This window comes from Saccopteryx leptura, chromosome 7, assembly GCF_036850995.1.
Source record: "Saccopteryx leptura isolate mSacLep1 chromosome 7, mSacLep1_pri_phased_curated, whole genome shotgun sequence".
NCBI lineage: Eukaryota > Metazoa > Chordata > Mammalia > Chiroptera > Emballonuridae > Saccopteryx > Saccopteryx leptura.
In genome coordinates, this window is record NC_089509.1 from 52,000,197 (window position 1) to 52,020,126 (window position 19,930).

General features: G+C 36.0%; 1 protein-coding gene across 1 annotated transcript in view; it reads right to left on the reverse strand.

The window, feature by feature from the left end:
* LOC136378263 (sodium channel protein type 1 subunit alpha) overlaps positions 1-19,685 on the reverse strand; it is a 142,795-nt gene extending 123,110 nt beyond the window's left edge. The window contains exon 1 of the mRNA XM_066344943.1: positions 19,475-19,685. The gene's annotated coding sequence lies outside the window, so the exon portion shown is untranslated. The remainder of the gene's footprint in view (positions 1-19,474) is intronic.
* Between the last annotated feature and the right edge of the window lie 245 nt (positions 19,686-19,930).

Consider the following 19,930-nt stretch of genomic DNA (forward strand, 5'->3'; position numbering starts at 1 on the left):
CTGCATGGGAAAGCTGGTACACCCAACCATGTTATTCAAGGATCAATTGTATTTATTGTCTTTACCACTTACTGAGTATGAGACAGATATTTTCTTATAAAATGTAATTATGTCATACAGTTAACATAGTTACAAAACATTTTTTACCTTCCATAACACTCAGAAGAGTATATGTACTTTTTTTTTAGAGTATATGTATTTAATAACCAAATATTTTGGTTAATTTGACAATTGTTATTACAATCCATTTTTTAAGCAAAATCCCCCAAACATATTCTAATTATAAAATCTAATATTTTATATTATATCTTGGTTTATTCATATTGCTATTTTCTATTGCTAATTTACTAACCCAAGTTTAAAATTTTATTTTCCTAAAATTTGTGTTTAAAAATAACACAATTGACCAAAATTAACTTGAACTATAGTTCCACTCTATTTTAGTTGCCAGCATTTTGTTGCACCATAGGTTGCATGACACAGATGTCCGAACATAATGAGCTAACTGGCATTATATTTGTAATTTTTGCCCCTTCCTGAATAATGACTTTTCTGGGAAAGAGAGCGAAACAGCTGATCAGCTGATGGGGGAGGTTATATATACAATGCAGAGTTCTGCAGCTACGTACTAATGTAGTAGAGATACTGCAGGGAGGCTGGGAATCAAATAATTTCTTTCTATAGTAGCACTGCTTGTTTGCAGCTGAGAAGAAAGAGATATTTTCTCTTTTTTTTCCTCAAAACTTACAAAACTAATCTAACATTAATTCCTTTAAACACTGGCTACAAGGAAAGGAATTTAACTTAGGAAATTGTTTAGCAAGTTTTGGAAACTGGAGATGTAGCACTTTAAAATATTTTAATCTAGATAGTAACCAAAGCAGAGGGGTATTACAAAAGGAACTGGATGCTACTGATTTGAATAAAGAAATGAGTGTTACCTTTATTGTCTGCTTTCTTCAGGTGGAGGTTCATTTAGAAACAGGGCTATAAAACATCAAAGATTCAAAAGCACTGGTAGAAGACATAACTGACCTGCAGTGAAGGGGCTGACTGGCCTGTTACATTTGCAGGCATTACTCAGCACTCTGGGCATTTTTATAAACTAATATATCTTGCCAGCTGCATAAGCAAGTCAAGATTCTTTTTACTGCTGCTCCATTGTTTGTGTTTCCGCCAAAGAAAAAGGGAGAAAAGTCAACTTCAGCATTAAGGAAAAAGGCAAATAGTGCAAATATTCAATAAGAACTAAATCAATTCAATCTCTTGAGTCCTATATTCTCCTCCAACTCCCCTAGAAATATACACTTAATCATGGTATTTGACACATTTGAGAACCAAACTATGTGCCACATTGTGTTCGGTAAATGATTTTTGAATGAGTGAATGAATGACTATTAGGCCACCTGCTCAATTCACAGGTCATAAGATGGCAACACTGTCCTTCTCTCCCATTTCATTCTAACAAGCATGTTATCACCAAACTAAGAGAACCAAAACATTTAGCCACAGTAAAATTTTTCAGAGTTCCATTCAGATAAAAATTCTTTTTTTTAAATCCAAAAATGTAACATAAAATTTTAATTAAGTTTTTTATATATGCAAATTAAAATTATATGGCATATTGCTTTTTGTTTTTCTAATAAATACTGAACTCTGCAGATATGAACTGCTGCATTCATAAAAATTATATAGGGAGCTCTTTGGAGATTCATAGTCTAAGGTCCCAACCCAAGATTTTGATTTAAAGATCCAAAGTTAGGCCAGAATCTGTTCTCACACTATCTGTCCAGGTGATTAGGATATAGGGCTTGTACTTTATCAATGGGAAGATACTGAGAAACAGTGGTATAGAAGAATAGACTGGTTGAAGCATACTTAACAAATATCAAAAACAAGCTTTTGGTGCCTAAAGAATTGAGATAACTCATGTAAGTATCAGTTTATTGATGAAAGATAAATCCATGATTCAATTAATTTAAATGTTGGAAGGGATTGTTTTTGACCCCAAAATTTATTTTCTTAACCAAGAAAGATTAGTGGTTCAATCACTGGATTTAGAATGAAAATGTCTTGGTTCAAAGTTTGCTTCTAATTCTTAATAAAATTGTGACATTAAAATGTTTTCTTGACCTCCCTAAACTTCAATTCCATCATTTATAAAACATGAGTGATTACTATAATAACAGAAGCTTCCCAGCCTTCATATGTTTTTGGAAATTATGCCCCACGTGTAACTCATGCTGAAAGGTGAACGCAGGCAACCATGTTTGTACCACCTCACGTTCCCATCTCATTTCAATTACCTGAACTGATCACACGGGAACTAATCCATAAGCTTAACTGAACCAGTAGGATTCTCTTTCTGGAGAACATTTAAATTGGAGTAGGACTGAGTGAGTCAGAATGTTTTGGGGACCTGAACTGTGATTGAAAGTTGAGTCTACGGATGTGATATCTGGCCATGAGCAAGAAGAAGACACCAGCCAAACAGCAAAAGAGAGATAAGCAGAAACAAGAAGTATGCAACCAACCACTGAGCAAAAACGGGCTATTTTGACTTATTTCCTGACTTCTCGTTCCAGTTTAGATTCTCTATGGCTTAGCTGTGTTTCGGTCAATGTGTTTCGATAAATAACCCCTTTTACTTATACTAGCTGGAATGTATTTTTATTCCTTGAAATTTGGTCAGTGTTCCATGATCAAAATTTAAATAATGCAAAAAGGCTTTGCTCATAAAGGCTCATAAATTTTAACTGCCTACCTTATAGAGGAAAAAAAATAGAGGTTCAAAAGTGTTAAACACCACGGATAATAGAATGACTAACCCCACTCAGATAGTTTGTACGAAGTCTGACATTTGAATTTCGGTCTACTGTTACAGTTCAATGTTCTTGTTTTGAAACCAGAAATTCAGGCAGCAGTTGATATTTTATTTGAAAGATTTATTGTCTCAACATGTTTTCTCACTGAGAAATTGAGCCATCTATTTTTTCATAAAAGTAGACTAACAGAATCTTTTCAGAACAATATTCCTCAAAAATGGTCTTTAATATAATTTCAAGCACTTGGACTAGTATCTAGTGTGGATATCAGAGCTCTATGTTAGAAAAGTGGTAAAAATTGTTACCAGGAAAAGAAAAAAGGCAGTCATTATTATACCTTTAACACTACCAAAAAAAGACATTTGGAGAATGACTGATTTTGATGAGAATGGTATACTGACAAGGCTGTCAGAACAGATGACCTGCAAATGGAAGTTCTGAACCACTTAATGAGTTGAGTGGTTGAAAATGTTCTTTTAAATAATCAATTTAGATCTTGTATAACATCTGCCAGAAAGAACAAGTTTTTGTGCAGTTGACACTGAGTTGGGCCAATAATATTACATTGAGCCAAATTTATTTTCCACATAAAGTCACAGTTTTATATGTTATGTAATCTTTTGGCAGAAATAAGGAGTAACATTCTGAATATGGCACTTCAAAATTCAAAGAATCATGGTATAAAAATATCTATCGTGTTTTAGATGTTTCAAAGTAGGGCCAGAAAATAAGTTGGATATGATAAAAATACCAGAGATTTCTACTCAGAAGGCATAAGCATAGAGTTGCTAGGTATTTATATAGTAGAATAGAATTCAACTATAAATAAAAAAAATGATCACTAAATACCAACCAGCCAACCAATCAATCACCAAAAAACTATTAAAACACAACTATGCTAAACTACATGCCAGAGGAATTAGGGCCATCAGAGATTTGCAGTGTGCTCCCCTTTAACTATTAAGTTCTCTGTGTAGATAACAACTCTCTGTTTATGTAATCCACCATGTTCCTTCATTCTGTCCCTTTAACTGTTAGAAGCACAAAGCTAAAATCAATAGCCAACAAAAATCACTATAGTGGTCCCTCGTCTATCACAGGGGTTAGGTTCCAGAACCCCCCTCCCCCTGCGAGAGGTGACAATCCGTGAAGTAATGACCTTATATTTATTTTATTTATATATATTTTGAAGCTTTATAAGCCATCCCCACACTCTTATAAACCTTACCCACACTGTTATTAACCTTTCCCATACTCTTATAAACATTTCCTATGCTCTTAAACACTTTATACACCCTTAAATCTACACAATTTTAGCAATATATCTATAAATTCTATATGGTTATTTCCCAGTGAATATACTACAACTTGAATGATGTTTTAATTAATATATTTCATATTGTTTTCAAATTTTTAGGCTAGAAAATGCTTATTTTACGGCAAAAACATTAAAATAACAAATATATAAAAATACTTATATACTGCAAAATCCCATGATATAACAAATAATCCACGATACAAAATTAGATACATACAATTTAAAAATTCACAATACAGCGAGACCGTGAAAAGTGAACCGCGATATGGTGAGGGACGACTGTATTATACTTCAGCATTTGGCAACAACTTCACCACTCTTTTTGGTTTATTGGTCTTTATTATTTTGATTTATATTGTATTTGATTTTGTCATTCAGATTAAATCATTTTGGAAATAGAAATGAAATTAACCAAATGAAGTTTTCCTTTGCTGTATAGTTTATACCCATTTCCAGTGACCTATCTTTCCAGCAATAAAAGATCTAATCACATTCTCTCCTTGAGGAATGCATTCTGTCTCTCTTGTTTCCTCTTTATCAAACTGAAATTTTCAATCCAGTATCATGAATACTGTATAATTATCTGCATTGTTCATTTGCCTCTTTCCAATTTCTGCCCAACTTCAGTGATCTACTTAGACACTCTAATAGAAAAATGGTAATAAAATAGCATAAAGATGTCTGACTTCTGCATACATTTTCCTTAGTACAAATTACTGTCCTCTTCTAGAAATAGGATATATACTGTTATATATATTTTTATTTAGTCTGTGTTTTTGTACAAATTAATTTGACATTAAAAAAAGGACTGAAAAAATAAAATTGAACTTTACATGTAAAAATATTCTATGATCCTCTTATTCTTCCTGCAATTAATCAGAAACAACAAATATTTATTAATTTATTTAAGCACAAGGTCCTTGTTGATTCTACCAACTTGTGACTAATTAATTTTTCTACCATTTTGTTCTTTGTTTAATTTGTTTTAGATTTAAAATATACCACATTTTGGCTGAACTTTGCAGTCTCTTTTGGCTTAATGAACTGGTTTCTAAAGGTTTCAAGGTTATTTTTTTTTTCATATATTCCTCAGAGCTATTAATATCATTTGTTACTTATCACATAAACTTTTATTCTTAATTTAACTGAGATAAGTAAAAAGTTTTAACAACAGTGGTCTCTGGATTAATTTTAATATAGTATAGTTAATATTTTTTTCCAGAATGTCATGAAATCATTATTAACCATCCTAAATTACTTGAACATTACTCTAACAGCAATATGACATAGATCAATATTTGCAGGAAGTCAAATTTGGAGTGATTCTAAAGATTACAAGAATCTTAATGTCCACTCCAGGTTTTGTTTCATATTGAGTATACGCCTTACATATATCCATAGCATAGTCCTTTTAAAATTTATGTATATTATAGTACTTATCTACAAATTCTTTCACAGAAACCTTTTTGACAGTCAATGTATAGAGTTACTATCAACAGATACTAAAATTTAACTTTTTTATGTTTTTTTATAAGTCTGATATAAAAGTTGAGAATCAATGATGAGAGACCATGCACAGATAGGCAAAAGCCTCCCTGAAGCACAGATAACTGATATCTATTATTTTTGTCATAATCAAAGTGACTTTTACTTTATCGCAGAAGGAAATTTTTACCACAGAAGGTCTGGCAATCTCTATTCAGAAGGTTGTATAGTATATTTTCTTTATATTATTTTCGATGACTATCAATTTCAATGTAATTATGAATTTTGTATTTTTTTCTTTAAAGATATTCTAAGAGATTTAGTTAAGATAAAGGTCCTAAAGTTCTTTAATCACTTTTCTCAAAGACAGACCTCCCAAATTTGTCCTTTCAATGTAGTTTACCACTAGAACAAAACACTTTATATACTTACCATTACTTACAGGAATCTAAAAACTATTACATATTTCCTGTCTTATTTAATAGTTTATAAATATATAGAAATTATACTTTGTTTTTACTTTTAGTTCTTCTCTCCCCTTCTAGCTTAGAAGAGAATGCCTGATTCCAGAAATCTCCAACTCCACCTCAACCTTTAGTTCCTATTAATTTGCTTTTTCTAAATGCTATGTTTAGAAAGAGCTGTTTCTAATGAGCATCCATTTAAAAAAATTATATGTGAGGTCACTTAGACTTCATTTTGAAGCAAGGAATATGAAAAGATATTTGGATGTTAAAAGCCTTCATATTCAATTCTTGATTTTAGGTTGTGTTCTAGCAGTTTGGAGAATTAGAACATGTGTACAATGAATATTGTTATTTATAATTATTTTTATCACAGGCCATATTCTTAATAGCTACATACATTTCATTTAAATTTACCAATCAGATACTTACTGCTTATTCTTTGTGAACCCCTTAATTACCTTTACAGCCCAATGTGGAGCCCAAATTGCTGTCATATAGACTGTTAATCCCTTCATCCACTGACATTTTTTCAAAACAAACAGCAAGTCATCTTTAAATTTGAATAAGAATTTATCTGCAACTCTCACATTGCCTGCCAACTTCTACCTCTCATTATATTTACTTTTGAATATGTCTCATTTTCTATTTTAATTCGTGAGCACCTTGAGATCAGCATTCATCTTTGCATTGCTCACTATACCATGCAGAGTGTTTTATTCATGAGGCACACAATAAATAACTGCTGAATTAATCAATAAAATAATTTGAATGACATGCTATTTCCCAAGAGTGAGAGGTGCAAAGCGTAATAGTTCAAAATTCAACAGCTATAACAAAATTAAAAGCTAAAATCCAAACATTTTATAGTAAAGAACATTGTATGGTGAAATAGATATTATTTATTGAAAAACCTCATTTTATAATGATCAAATAGTTTTTTTAATATTTTTGTATCTGACATACACACACACAAAAACACATAAGTAGCAATGGTTCCTTTTCTGATTCATTCTTGACTAAATAAAAAGAAAACTACTTTTATAAAAATTTTTATCAATTGGGTTTTTGATTAGCAACTAATAGGACATCAATTAATTGTTCTTGAAAAAAAAGTCAAGAAAATTCAATGCAAAAACATTTTTTCAACAATTAGTACTGGAAAAACTAGATAACCACATGCAGAAGAAAGAATTTGGAACCATGTGTAACACCATACAAAAATTAATTCAAAATGAATCATAGATTTAAATATTAAAGCTAAAACTATAACAGTGTTTTAAAAATATGAATAATTCTTCCTGACTTTAATTTAGGTAATGATTTCTTAGATATTACACCAAAAGCACAAAGAAAAAGTTACAAAAGAAAAAAATCAATAAATTTAAGACATGGGCCCTGGCTAGTTGGCTCAGTGGTAGAGCATCGACCTGGCATGTGGTTTATTCCCAGTCAGGGCACACAGGAGAAGCATCCATCTGCTTCTGCACCCCTCCCCCTCTTGTTTTTTTCTCTCTCTCCTTCTCCTGCAGTCATGGATTAATTGGAACAAGTTGGTCTTGGGTGCTGAGGATGGCTCCATGGCCTCCACCTCAGGCACTAAGAGGAGCTTGGCTGCTGAGCAACAGAGCAGCAGCCCCAGATGGGCAGAGTGTTGCTACCTAGTGGGCTTGCTGGGTGCATCCTGGTTGGGGCACATGTGGGAGTCTGTCTCTGCCTCTCCTCTCACCGATTAAAAAAAAGAAAGAAAGTAAAGACAACCTACAGACTTGGAGAAATAATTTGAAAATCATTTATCTAATAGGATTGTGTATGCAGAATGCAGTTTTTAAAACCTTCTCACAAGTCAGTAAGCTTGAATCCTGGTGGTACAGTAGATTAAGCATCAACCTGGAATGCTAAGGTCTCAGTTTGAAATCTTGGGCTTGCCTGGTTAAGGCACATTACAGAAGCAACATGAGTTGATGCTTCCTATTCCTCCTACCCCTTTCTCTCTCTCTTTCCTTTCTCTAAAATTCATAAATAAAATCTTAAAAAATAAAAATAAAAAACTTCTTACAACTCAATAAAAACAGAAAACTTCATTTTAAAAATATTCAAAAATATCCAAGAGGATTTGGATAAATATTTGTCCAAAGAAGATATATGTATAACCCAAAACCATATCAAAACATGCTTAGCATTATTAGCCATGAAACAAATGCAAATAAAATCCAGAATGAGATAACCCACTATACCCACTAGAATGATAATAATCAAAAGACAGATAATTACAAGTGTTGTTGAGAATATACAGAAACATGAATCCTCATATAATATTGGTGGGGATTTAAAATGGTACAGCCATTTTGGAAAACATTTTGGCAGTTTCTCACAGTGTTAAACATAGGCATATTATATATGACTTGGTAATTTCACTTTGAGGTATCTAATCAAGGGAAATGAAAACTTACATGCATATATAAACTTGTATGGGAATAGTAATAGCAGTCTTACTCATAATAGACAAAAAGTAGAGACCTCCCTGATATCCCCTAATTAGTGAATGGATATACAAAATGTTTATTATATTTATATAATGAATTTTTACTGGGTAATTAAAAGTAATAAAATATTGATACATGCTAGAACATGGATAAGCCTCAGAGATATTATATTAATATGTTAAGTGAAAGAAGCAAGATGCAAAAGGATGTATTGCATGCTTCTATTCATATAAACATCAAAAGGCAAATGTACAGAGACAGATATTAAATGATAGTGCCTAGGGCCGAGAATAGGAGTTGGAATGACTACAAATGGGCATTATGTTTCTTTTCAGCTCAGTGGAAATACTCTAAAGTGAAGTTCTGGTGATGGTTGCACAACTCTGTGAATATACTAAAAAGGACTGCTCTATTAAAAAAGCTAACACCACAATGATAAATGTCATCAGTGATAATTATTTGATTCCCTTACTTATTTTTAGAATCAGAGCATCCTGATTCTTCATCCATTATTACCCTTAGGGTTTCAAGAAGTTGAGAGTTTTATAAAAATAATGATGACACTTGAATGAAGTTAAGAAGGATTACTCATTTTTTAATTTATTTTTTCTTAATTGAATTTATTGGGGTGGCACTGGTTGGGGTTTAACATAATTGTACAGGTTTCAGGTGCCCAATTCTATGACACATCTCTGTACATCATACTGTGTGTTCATTTACAGAATGTCTATTAATTAATTACCTTTGGCATTATGTTGGGCATTAAAATAGAGAAAAATCATTGTTCTAAATTTAAGTTGGAAATTTAAATCTTATTATGACCAATCAAGGTACAGTACTGACTTTGCATTGAGACTAGACTTCAAGGGAATTCAAAGGGCTTTGTGGACCATGCTTTGAAAATAGCTGTCGATGTATCAAAGATGATGAACATGCAGAGAATATAACTGTGGAATATTTTTATATCACCCACTGAGTGGAGAGAGGGTTAGAAATGAAATGTAAAAACAGAGGGTAAAACAAAATGCCTAAGAATGAAAAAAAAATAGTAAAAGTAAAAAAGACCAGTAAGGTAAGGTTGGACCCTCCACAGAAGAGAGAGTTGAAACTCTATTTCTTGTTATTCCATAGGGAGTTTTACGGAGAAAATTAACTCTTATTTTTTCTTCTCTGCTCATTTTTATTTAACTTTTTCACTATGTTCAAACTTCCTTTTTGGAATTTCTTCAAAAGGCACTCTTGTCCTCATTCATACAAGCTGATCTATAATCCTCTAAATACCTTTAAAAAAATGGTGTGGAATCTTCTATACTCCTCAAATTATCTGAAACCTGAAACGCCAGGGCCCAGGTAGCACTAAAATTATGATATTCTAGACCTGAAACCAGTCTGTTGCCTCTTTGGTTTTGTCCCAACACACTGACATACAAAGCCCAAAATACCACTGGCTTTTTAAAATGGCATATCACATTCCAGAGTAATATCAAAACTGCTGGCTGGTAGCATGGTCAAGTCTCAAAGTAATCCTTTCCAGAATTTTCAAATTCATTAATTAAAAACACTAAACTTTGGTTTCTTTTTTTAAATTCAATATTTCTTTTTAATTTTGAATTATTAATAATTGTTTAAAAATAATTCAGATATTGTTATCTAAGACTTGTTATTAACCATTTATTCTCCTTCACACAGTTTCCTCCCACTACACCATCAACACAAATCATTTTACATCTCCAAATGCAACATATATTAATAATTACCCTCATTGCTCTACTTTGTCACCTCTGGCTCAATAGTCTACGCTGTTAATTTACTCTTGATGTCATTCGATTTACTAATGAGGGTAATTTTATAACTTGATTTTGACAATTTGATGAGTTCTGTTCTATATAGTTTTAAAACTTATGTACATACTCTTGTAGTATTTACAGGTTTATTTGTTGTTTAGTGTTCTCAATCTGAGTTTGATTTTTACTAAAACTATCCATTGGAAACAGTAGATGCTCCATGAAAATACAATGACTTTCCTAAAATTCTGCTGAATTTTAAAGGGAAAAGGCAGATTACCAACTTACATAGTTTTCAGGACAACAGTCCTTTGACATTTTAAAACTAACCTAATATTAGACCACTTCCCAAAGCTCATCTATTTTTTAAAATTTTCAAAATACTCTAACTTTATTATGGAGTGTTTTGGGACTGATAAAATATTCAAATACTCAACCTCAAATCTTTGAGTTTATTATTCTGATTAGTGATACAATAAATATTTTTGTACAAAAAAGTATACGTTGCAGAAACCACCAAAAAGTCCAAAACTTTATTCAATGCCATTTAAAAATCATGGTTGATAACTTTTATCTTGATTATTAAGGTAATATATGCTTGTTTTGATGAATATTTTGGTATATAAAATACATTATTAATACTGATCATTTTGCTTATGTAGAGTTATTATAGTCATTTCATTATCTTTATCATTTAATAGTTTTTGTTTTGTTTTATATAATCAGGATGTATCACTTTTATTATAAAAAACAAAATGTAATGTTCTATTTTAAAAAAGAGAATTTATAAAGAAGAAAATGGATATTTTGATTCTTTAACCAGAGATAAAAATCACATTTCCAAGTGTTTTATACTAAGCAAATATACTTTTTTTTTGTTTTCTGTTTTTTATTGAAATCATACTAGATAGATATGTTTACATGGTAGTTTGATACTTTTTAACATATTATATCCTGAGCAATTTGGCAGAGATGTACATTTTCCTTGAACATTATGTTTGATGGCTTTATGACATCTCATTATTTGCAAGGACCATGATTCATTTAATGATTCTTTTAACATTGTGTGTGTAGACTATTTTTAATTTTGTTTGAAGGAAATTGCTCTTCTTGAGTGGGGAAATACTTTGGTGGCACTGTCAGTCAAGGGACCCATTTACTCTTAGCTAGAAGGATAAGATTCATAATCTAAACTTGACCAACCAGATGATCACTACTTAGGTATTTAATCTTGAATCTTAACATAAAAAAATAAATCTTAGGCCCTGGCCGGTTGGCTCAGTGGTAGCGTGTTGGCCTGGCGTGCAGGAGTCCTGGGTTCGATTCCCGGCCAGGGCACACAGGAGAAGTGCCCATCTGCTTCTCCACCCTTCCCCCTCTCCTTCCTCTCTGTCTCTCTCTTCCCCTCCCACAGCCAGGGCTCCACTGGAGCAAAGTTGGCTTGGGTGCTGGGGGTGGCTCTATGGCCTCTGCCTCAGGCACTAGAATGGCTCTGGTTGCAACAGAGCAATGCCCCAGATGGGCAGAGCATTGCCCCCTGGTAGGCATGCCGGGTGGATCCCAGTTGGGTGCATGCGGGAGTCTGACTGCCTCCCCATTTCCAACTTCAGAAAAATACAAAAAAAAAAATATTAAAGTAATTAAACTGATTCATTTCAGAAGATAGCAGCACCTTGCAAAAATCACCCAAAAGCCCCAAATCTAGGCTACCTGACAGTCATAGCTTTCCCTACTCTTGCCATTTCCTTTGTCTACATTTCAACTACCCTTCAACCCTGTGAGCTGTAATAATTTTCCAAAACATTTTTATATTTAAATTAATATGTTTCAGTTGTTTCTTAAAACATTTTGACACACTATTTTATTTTCAAGTTTCTCGCAAATACTTAATGTTTTATATTATTTTATCACTTGTCTCACTGAAACAAATAAGAGCCTTAGCTTAGTAAATTTATCATAGATTATGACTATAAACATGACGGTATAAGCAGACAAGTAAAATCAATGTCACTGCTATTTTACTTTTGCTCTCTTTGCTATTTATCATGGCTCCTTAAATACAAACCTAATTAATTGCCTTCATTGGGCTATTAACAAATACATAGACAACTCCATATTATCCATCAGGAGGAAGGCATGAACAATGAAAATCCACCATTGTTTAACAACAACAGCAATTTTATTAACAACAAAAAAGTGACTTTGTTTCAATCTTCTTTGCTCGTTATTTTAGCAATAATAAGTGCAACCAAAGACAACTGCCGTGGACTGAATTGTGATCCTTTCAAAATTCGTATGTTGAAGTCCTAACCCTTAATACCTCAGAATGTGCATGTATTTGGAGGTAGGACTTCTAAAGAGGTGGTCAAGGTATAAAGAGGCCATTATGGTGGTGCTGATTACAATTTGATTGGAGTCAAATTTGGATACAGCCTGACTAGGTGATATTGCCATGGATAGAGAGTTGGCTTGGGCATATTTGAAACTTCAAGATTACCAGGTTGAACATGGGATCATAGACATGACCGCATGGTTGCTGGCTTGAGCCCAAAAGTTGCTGGCCTTGAAGCACAAGGTTGTTGGATTGAGCTCAAGGTCACTGACTTGAGCAAGGGGGTTACTGGCTTGGCTGGAGCCCCACATCAAGGCACATAAGAGGAAGCAATCAATAAACAACTAAGGTGGCACAACTATGAGTTGATGCTTCTCATCTGTGCCTTGCTGTCTGTCTGTCCCTGTCTGTCTGTCTTTCTTTCTCTCCCCCCCAAAAAAAAATTTTAGACACAAAAAATTACACTAGGGATGCACACAAAAAAAAAGATGTGAGGGCACATCGTGAAGGGCACCATCGGCAAGTCAAAGAAAGAGGCTTCTGAAAGAAAACAATCTGCCAACACCTTGATCTTGGACTTCTAGCCTCCAGAACTGTGAGACATAAATTTCTGTTGCTAAAGCTATCCATTCTATGGTATTTTGTCATGGCAGCAGTAGCAAACTAATACAACAATCAACCCCGTTTGAATGAAATTCCTCTATCTCAAGTGCAGTGGTTTCCCTCCAATGGTGTCTATGAAACAAAAGAAGACTAGCAATAGATATCATAAAAATATAGATAGTGTCTGTATATGTTTGGGAAGGCATGTGCAATTCATTAGAAATGTTCCTTAAAAACAATCTTTCTCTAAAAATATTAACTTATTATGGAACTATATATCATTATTTTCTTAAATTTCCAGTATAATAAAAAAATGAATATACTTTCAATTAGAAAATGGTCAAAAAAGTGTTTGACAGGTAAGGACAAATGGGTCAATTTTCTTTTAAAGTTATGTAGAATCTCAAGAAAGAATATGATTGTTCTTTTCTTAAATAAAGTAATTGTCACTAGCACTCAGTGTTTAAAAGTACTGCTAATAGTAACTTGCTAAAACATAGATGCATATACATATGACATGGCCATAAAGATTAACAAGCCAATTTAATGGGGAAAGGTTAGTCTTTTCAACAAACAGTGCCGGGGCAGTTACCAACATGTAAAATAATGAAGTTAGACCACTACCTCTATTATATATAAAATTATTTACAAAAATTGGCTCAAAGTGAATCATAGATCTCCACATAAGAGCCAAAACTATAAAACTTATAGAAAAAACAGAAAATTTCCCAACGTTCTATTAGGCAATAGTTCCTTATATATAACATCAAAAACACCAGTCACAAAGGAAAAAAATAAAGCCAAAGATTATAGCTACTTTATCATAATTAAAGCTGAGGTTGTAGATGGAGCACCAAAAGGGGAAGAGGCCATACGAGAGGAGGGCAAGGAGATTTTACCACTTACTGGGATAAAATAAGAACCGAGGTCTAGTCTAAGTTAGAATAGAAACTCATATTTGCTACAGAGGAACTACGGGGTTGATAGGTAACTGAGGAGTGAGAGCAAGTAGCCAGAAAATATAAAAAGACAAAACATTAGAATGTAAATTTTGAAAAACCAGAAATATAACAACAAAAGATTTAACATAGATAAAAATGAAAGCTAATGTTTATATTTGGCTATATTACTTTGAAATCACATTAATTTTAATCAATTTGCAGAGCACCTGCCGTGCCCTGATCATGCTGGGGGACGGATGTACAGACTGGTTTCTATCCTTGGTGTCTGCTGTGGCCTGGGCCTTCTCAACTTAGTCATTTCAGGGTAAGTCCTAAATGCAAGGAAGACCGACAGGGTCACTGAAGCTATTTTTATTCTAACTGTTAATTTGTGACAATATAACGAATAATTTCATTCAAACTAATTTTTTTATATAAAAAGTGTCTTTCAAACAATTTTCCAGTCAATTTCACCGTATTCTAGGATTCATAGCATTTTTCAAAGAACTTTACCAAAATTGTTAAAACTTTTCTTGTGTGTGAAAATGACTGGTTTCCTTTTTTTTTTTTTAAACTTAGTAACTTGTCATCATTAAATATGAGACTTAAATTGCTCCTTGATTTGTATTTTGTTAAAATCAGGGACAATTAGAGCACACTGGCCGAGCCCACGGATCAGGCTGGTCACCTGTGTGGCCTGTCTCCTTCTGTTTCTTCTGCTCTCGTGACCACTCCCAGACAGGTGCCATTCCTTATACCCCTGAGACACTGTGGCCTTTGGGACCTTTGTGTTCCCTATATTTTTTCTGTCCAGAATGCTCTTCTCTCACCTCATTCAGATAGAAATTACTCTCAGCACCTCCTTAATTGTATTTTTGTAACGTTGTAGAAACTCCATTTCTTTAATATAAACTTTTCTCCTTTCTTTCCTTTTGATTTAGACTGGCCCCTCCCAGCCCCCTGACTCATCACCTCCTTCTCTCTTGCAAACCCATTACTTTTCATCAATAAGCCTTCAGGACAATGAGGTTCAGATATGAATCAAGTAATCTTACAAACCAAGCATCAGGTCTCTCTTAACCCCAGAAACAGAGTTTCAGTCAAACTAGATATAACATCTAGGCCTCAGCTGCGCTTCAGCTCCAGGCACAGATAAGTGGCAAAAATCAGAGGAAAGGATGCCATGGGCTAACATCAGGACCAGATGCGCTGCCCTGCCCTAGGCCAATTAGTAGAGAACAGGACCCTGACCACGACCCTAACTCCCTTAGTCACCATAATTAATGATTTAACCCAGTGGTTTTCAACCACCAGTCTGCAGACTATCAGGGTGGTTAACTCTTTTGTGGACCTGCAGGAAATTTCTGGCTGATAGACACCTGTCCAAGGGCCTGCAGTTGAAAACCAGCCTTTTAACCCACCCCCGGGCAGCTGCTGGGAGCCAGGTCTTTGAGCATTAGCTCACCTGTCTTCGGGTGGGCCGTTTCCTAAAAATAAATCCTTACTTTTTTTACTGCAAGCTGCTGTTCCTGTCTTACTGGGCTTTGATGCCTGCAGGCAAATTGACTCCTTGATCCGGTTATATTTCCTTCCTTCACGCCCCTCCTGCCCACACTATCGCTCTACCCTGCTACATTTTTTCTTCAAAGAACTCATATTCACTGTTATTTCATGACAGAATGATTTTTCTACTGCCTAACTACATCAATAGACTGAGAACACCTTGTGGGCAGGAATTTTGCTTTGTTTACCATTTTCCACCTAGAATAGGGGCTGTCCTATACTATAGGAGGGCACATTAAAAAAATGAATGGGCCCTGGCCGGTTGGCTCAGTGGTAAAGCGTCGGTCTGGCGTGCAGAAGTTCCGGGTTCGATTCCCAGCCAGGGCACACAGGAGAAGTGCCCATCTGCTTCTCCACCCCTCCCCCTTTCCTTCCTCTCTGTCTCTCTCTTCCCCTCCCGCAGCCGAGGCTCCATTGGAGCAGGGATGGCCCGGGCGCTGAGGATGACTCCTTGGCCTCTGCCCCAGGCGCTAGAGTGGCTCTGGTCGCAACAGGGCGACGCCCCGGAGGGGCAGAGCATCGCCCCCTGGTGGGCATGCGGGGTGGATCCCGGTTGGGCGCATGCGGGAGTCTGTCTGACTGTCTCTCCCCGTTTCCAGCTTCAGAAAGATACAAAAAAATAAAAATAAAAGAAGGAATATAGTAGATTTAGGGAATCATTCTAAACCAAAGTATTTTGAAATTTTGGAGTGTAAGAAAACAGATAAATTACAGCTGCCATGTATGGGCTGCACCCCCACACATGGTCTAAGCGCAGGTGATAGAGAGGGTGGTGCAGCCAGATGGCCTGAGTTCACCCCTGGGCTTGCCATTCACAAACTGTCTGAGCAAGGGCAAGTTAACCCGTCCTAGCCTCACTGTGCCTTGGTTCCCTCATCTATAAACTGATGATTAATAATAGCACCTACCTCATGGAATTAAATGAGAAAAGATTTGCAAAGTGTTGCTTAGAACAGTGTCTGGCACCGAATGAAGGCTATATATTTTTGTTAGACAAAAAATAAAAAATAAAAAAATTACTGGGACCTTTGGAACATGGCCAAAAGAAAAAGTTGGAAAAGCACAGTTTGGGGGAAATTCGGCTTAACTATTTTACTGAGCGCAGTTGCTCTCAGAATAATTCTTCCACACCTCTACTCTGTGTTGGTAAAATCTAAAGCAAGCAGTGAAACACGCTTAATTGACTAATCAGAATTTCAAAGAGAAGTGATTACTTCACAGATACAGCCCAATTGAGCCCCCAAATAAAAGACTGCAAGAGCTTCAGTTGCTGATTCCAACCCTCCCTCCGCCTTCCCCTTTCTCCTCCACACCCGCTTCAATGTATCTGGGAGATGAGGTCTTGTTTTTTGGTACTTACAAGGAAGAAGTGAGGGCCTCTCCAACTATCCAGAAGACAATACCCGGTATGGGCCCCCAGGCTAGATTTTGGAGGGCTACTTTTATGTGTCAAGTGCTGCCAATATAAACTGGTGAAGATTGCCTGCGCTAACTCCAAACAAGCCCCAGATTTCCCCCTCAACACTCAGAGAAGGTGTTCTTACACACAAAGAGATAGAATGTTTCTTACCAGCCTCCTTTGAGAGATTCTGGAAGTTCCTGTGTTGGTGACCAAAGAGTTTACTTCTGGGTCTCTAGGCTGTCCCTTCACCTTGGTGTGTCTGGTTGGTAAGCAGAATCCTGTCTGAGATCCCCAGTGCCTTCTCGGGTACTGTATAATTAATTAGGCCTCCAACTGTGTCTTCCCCTCCCCTCCCACAGACGGAGAAACCCTCTCAGTCATGCCTTAAAGGGAAACTGCTCTAATAAATGAGTCTCCAGACAGAAAATATCACAGCAAGTAAATGGAGATTCTTAGTATTGGCTGCAAAATCTGACAAATTATTTCTACCAGTATGAGCATTCTGGATGCACTGGCTGCCTAAGAAGATATTGGAAAAACAGACCAACAATCTTAGAGGGGGGAAAAAAAAGTCATCAAATGAGTTGCAATGAGTTTAATGAAACTAATTCTACTGTTGGGTTCATGTGACAAATAAACAGCCACTGCACTCTGTTCTAGTGGCTTTTCATATTACTTCACCTTCTCCACAAAATTGTTTTTCTGTAAATCTCTGTGGTCATCCATTCCTGTCTACACATTATGTTCCTAAAATAGACACCAGCTAAAAATCTCTTCAAGGAGCTTTGTGGAGGAAGGCCTAAATTGCAACCGTGCTCCTGGAGGAAGGGTGCAATGGTTTGATAGCAATCACAAAAGGGAAGTTTACCGGACTTTTCACCCTAGCAGTTCTGCTTGCCAAATGCACAGATGAGAAGAAAGAAAGTGTCAGACTGCCGGTGAACGTGCAGAAGCCCCGGTGCCATCGCCTTGGTGCCAGGTATTGCAGCAAACAGAAAAGGTAAGCTACCCACTGCTCCTAAAGCAGGAACCACCGACCTCAGCATGGAATTTTCCTATTTCTGTTTGGCACCAGCCTCTTGGGATGATTTAAAGTGCTTTATGGTGAAACATGTTCTGTTACTACACTAGCACATAGAAACATCACGTGAACCTGTAAATCCGTGGTAAAAGAAACCACATTTTTTTAAGTGTAATAGCAACAGCATTTGACAATTTGCGAGTTTGCTACTGCACCTCAGAAATATTTAGTCACATGCACATATGGACAGAACACTACCCTGCTTCGGCTTGAATCATTTCATCAGACACTTACAAAGCATCTACCACTACTCTATTTGGATTGATCTGTTAAAGAGGAGTGCTGACTGTCAGTGAGTAACTGAAGGAAACAAAAAAGAAATATGAAAAGTTAATGTGGGGTGGGGGTGTCTTTAAACACATGCCTCAAACAGGTAGGAGAGAGGGAATCCATGATAATGAAGATGGTTGAAAATTCTCTTGTCCACCCAGAGACGTCTCTTGTGCCGTTTGGAAAAGCAAAACGGTTCACACTGGGAACGGAACAGCATCTGCAGTATCATTGCTGATAGTGACCTCTGTTTAATTAAAAGTAACTCAGTATTTCCCGTTTAGCATTACACAGAAGAAAGGATTCATTCTTGCCCACTTCCCTCCAAAGCTCCCCCTTTTAGCATGGTTCAATCGGAGTTCTGGAGAATAAGTCATCGTCCCCTTCTCAACCAAGACATGAGGCATTTCTCCTCAAGAGCCCAGCCTCTGCCTGAGGAGGCTGAACACTCCTGCGATGCTAGACTCCAGCAGCAGTCTGGATGCTCCCTCTACCTGGGCTTAAGTAAGATCTAATTTTTGCCCCCTCCCTAAGAACACTATGACCGCTATTCGCAGCTAGTCCTATTTCTAGGGGAAGGAGGGGGTTTCCGAAGGGGACCTTGAATAGGATCAAGGTAAGCAAAGGCAAGAACTGGCTGGGTGCCAAGCTATTTCAGGCTAAAGAATCCCATCTTGTATCAAAATGCTGAACTGCAAAACAAACCTGATTTCAGTTCGTGGAAGGTTGAGAGAGGAGGGGGGAGGGGCAAAGGCGGAGAAGGGGAGGAGAAGAGAGGGAGGAGGGGGACAGTGGTCGGAATTCAAAGACAAAAATGGACTTCCTGCTCTGCCCAAACTGTATTTCCACGGGCTCTTTTTCCAAAGGAATAACTGGAATGAATATGTCTAACATCGCAACGAAACAACCAGATGGCTTACCTGATAAAAAGGAAAATTACCCATCTGCAATGAGGAACTGCATCTCCCAGAGGCCAGATGATAACAACGTGCCTTCAGTTGCAATTGTTCAGATTTCTTCTTGAAAAAGGTGACCAAGTATTTACAAAGGCTGCATTCTCACTGGAACAGCACACACATACACAGACACACGCACACATACACACATGCACCAGAGACCTCTGCAGTATCCTCTCGGCTTCATCCTGGCCTCACTCTATGGTACCTAATACAAATCAGCAAATAGCTTGTTTAAAAAAAAAAAAAAAAAGTCGAGGTGGCACCTTACATTATATCGCCATCTAGTGTCCCAACGTTAAATATGTTCTCATCAGCCGGATTTCTGCGTTCTTTCTCAGCCTCTTTACTTGCTGCATCCTTCTTTCCCTTTGGCTCTCTCATCATTCCTCCCTCTTGTTTCTCCTTCATTCTCAGTTG